The 3,169-nt window shown below is 40.7% G+C and overlaps 1 protein-coding gene across 1 annotated transcript in view; it reads right to left on the bottom strand.

Annotated features, from left to right (window-relative positions):
- Positions 1-2,926, bottom strand: part of Ccdc146 (coiled-coil domain containing 146) — a 127,967-nt gene extending 125,041 nt beyond the window's left edge. Inside the window, exon 1 of the mRNA XM_075956315.1 lies at positions 2,825-2,926. The gene's annotated coding sequence lies outside the window, so the exon portion shown is untranslated. The remainder of the gene's footprint in view (positions 1-2,824) is intronic.
- Positions 2,927-3,169: the final 243 nt, after the last annotated feature.

The following is a 3,169-nucleotide window of genomic DNA, read 5'->3' on the forward strand; positions in this document are numbered from 1 at the left end:
TTCACACGGAGACTTCAAGTGGCTCTACCTACAGATCCATTAAATACATCTCAGATGTTAGTTATTAGTTTTCCAAGTGTATTAATATGTCTTGAGGATAACAAATCACAAGCAGTACTTGTTCTAAGTGGTTTATGATTCAGAACGTGGGCACAGTCCCATGGCCTTCCTCCCTTCAACTGAAGTCCTGAATCCTTGGTCTGAACTCTCCCGCCCTCTGCTGTCCAGAAGTTGAACATGCAGTAATAATAGTCACTACCATTCACAAATATTTGATAAGAAACGCTCCTCTACCCGCCTGCATTTATAGTCAGACGCTAAGAAATGGCTTGGATTTCTGAGACAGCGTTAGGGGTCAGAACTAGTTTTTTCCTTATTAAAATACAAAGCATGATCATTACTGGTCACATGATGATTCAATGTCACTGCTTAGAGATAACCACCATTATAAAGTGCTGTGAATCCCTCTGGAATTGTTTCTGTGAATATATTCCTATATTAAATTTATTATTGTTATTACAGAATTGAGATTAAACTATACATAAAGGTTAGTATGTGCTCTTTACCCAAAATTATATTATAGATTATTTCCTACATGACTGACAAACCTTCAAAATGTCAATTTAAAATTGCTTTAGAGTACTACAAATATATAGTCAATTTAATTATAACTCTCTTATTGGGGGATTTGGATTATTCAATTATTTCTAACTATATGTAGCCCCATAAGATAAAAATTCTTGTACATTCATAATTTTATGCTTTCATCACCTAAAGTCATAATTTCTGGCTCACAAGAGTGGCACCTTGTGTTTCTGGACCTGTTTCCTTGAGTGTCGTTCAGGGAGAATAACGCCATCCTTCTGAGCAGCGTTTTGTGAGGATACAGGGGATGGTGCCCGTAAGCATGCTTTGAAAACTGTATTTGTTAGTCACTGTTTGCATGTAGACAAATGTGATAAATATTAGGTTGCTAGGTGTTGGCAATATCTTACATCAATCTTAATATCAATCAGAGTCTCAATCTTCAACCTCCTAAAATCAGAAAGATAATTTCTCAATAAATTTTAATTCCTTTATTTGAGAGTAATAAAATAATGGTTGTGTTACACACACTATTATGGCTCAGTTGACAATTCTATTAATTTAAATTTTCCAGAAAAAGAAAATTTACTATAGAAACAGTATAACTATCAAGGATACATTTTTATCTATATCTAGCAATTACACAGCTAATCTGAGTTCATTCCCAATTTGCTTGTGCCTTTTTCAGATCTTAAAGCTATGCCTGTGGGTCTTCATAAAAAAAAAGATAATTTGAAGACTAATCTGACTAATTTTGTTCATACAAATCACAAAGCCCAGGACATATTTATAGAGTGGGCTCTTGCTTAGCATAAAATCCATTTTATTCTATTGAGGCAGACTAGACACAGACATGATGGAGACATGGGAGGAAAAAGACCCTTCACCCCAGAGTCTGACCAGTACTTCTCACCAGCCGAAAATGAAGAATTCTAACACAGTTAGCAACAGTATCTATGAGGTCTTCAAGAGAAAGATAGTATTTCTCTTATGTAGAGGTATTTACAAGTTAGAATGTTGTAGCAATGAATCATGCATGGGACCTAAACATACAAACCCTTCCTTCTTCCTCAGGGATAAACCAGCAATTTTCTAGGAATCTCACCAGAAGCCCTATTTACAGAAAAGGACACATCTTAATCCCTCTACAACTGTCATGACGCATGGCTTTCCTAGAACTGCCATCCAATCAAAGACACCTCAAGAGCCACCCTGTGACCTCACTTGTGGTGGCACACGCCTTTAATCCCAGCACTCGGGAGGCAGAAGCAGGCGGATCTCTGTGAGTTTGAGGCCAGCCTGGTCTACAAGAGCTAGTTCCAGGACAGGCTCCAAAGCTGCAGAGAAACCTTGTCTCGAAAATAAATTAAAAAAAAAAACAACTTGCCGGGTGATGGTGGCTCCGCCTTTAATCCCAGCACTCGGGAGGCAGAGGCAGGCGGATCTCTGTGAGTTCGAGACCAGCCTGGTCTACAACGCTAGTTCCAGGACAGGCTCCAAAGCCACAGAGAAACCTTGTCTCGAAAAACCAAAAAAAAAAAAAAAAAAAAAAAACTTTTGAGTTGTAAGTTGAGAGTCACCAAAAGAGTGAATCTGTAGAGCTACTGCTAAGACACTTGAGGGCATATCCTCTTTCAAAAGCCTACCCCTGTGATCCTGGGTGGGTCTCATTCTATCAACTCCTATGCTGCCTAAATCTATGCTTAAAATCTCCTTTTAGTCAACGTCAACTCCGTCTCATACTAGCTTATTGCAACATTCATTTTTGCCAGCAGCTTAGAAACGATGCTAGTCCTAAAACACTACTTTAATTGTTTGGTAAATCGTGCATCGCTCTTTGTCAACCGCTGTTTCACTTGATCTCTGTAAAAAAAAAAAAAAAAAAAAAAAAAAACCCTTCCACACCAGGCAAGGAAAATATTGGTGTCGTCATTTTACAAGCAAAGAGGAAAACCCAAAGGCACTGAATGACTGACCTAAGGCTGCCGACAGTTAGGAAAGAGTCAGGATTCCGACACTTTTCCTATGTAGTCCTGCGTAGCTGAGAGGAAGATCTCCGAAAGGGCAGAGGAGAGGGGGTCGAGCAACAGAAGGATCTGTCTCTCTTGCTAAGTGAGATCTCTTGCTGAGGGTTCTCTGACTCCAGGGGACCCAGCATTAGTTTGTGAAAGTTTGGTTCTAACAACCTACAAAAGGTAACGTTGCTATAAGTCCCGCCTGTAAACGCGCTGTTTCTTACCCTTTGTCTTGGTCCCGCTTCTTATTTAAACTCTTAGCTTTCTCTGTGGTTTCTGGTCTCTGCGTCTCACCCCAAAACTCCACTCTCCAAACAAGTCGCGTCCTTGGTATCCATGGTAACCACCCAGCGGCGTCTAGCCTGCCCCTTCGACTCTTCCCATTGGTCAGTTAGATTAAGTCCCTTGACCAATGGGCTTGGAGCAACGGCAAGACTCGTCTACCAATCGGCTCTTGTCAATCTGTCGCACCGCCTCCTGGGATATGTAGTTCAAATGGCCCAGGGTACTTTGATGTCTAGTCCCGTTAGAACTACACGTCCCAGCGGCCTCCGCCAAAGGGGCGGAAG

This window comes from Microtus pennsylvanicus, chromosome 22 (genome assembly GCF_037038515.1).
Source record: "Microtus pennsylvanicus isolate mMicPen1 chromosome 22, mMicPen1.hap1, whole genome shotgun sequence".
NCBI classification, from domain to species: Eukaryota; Metazoa; Chordata; class Mammalia; order Rodentia; family Cricetidae; genus Microtus; species Microtus pennsylvanicus.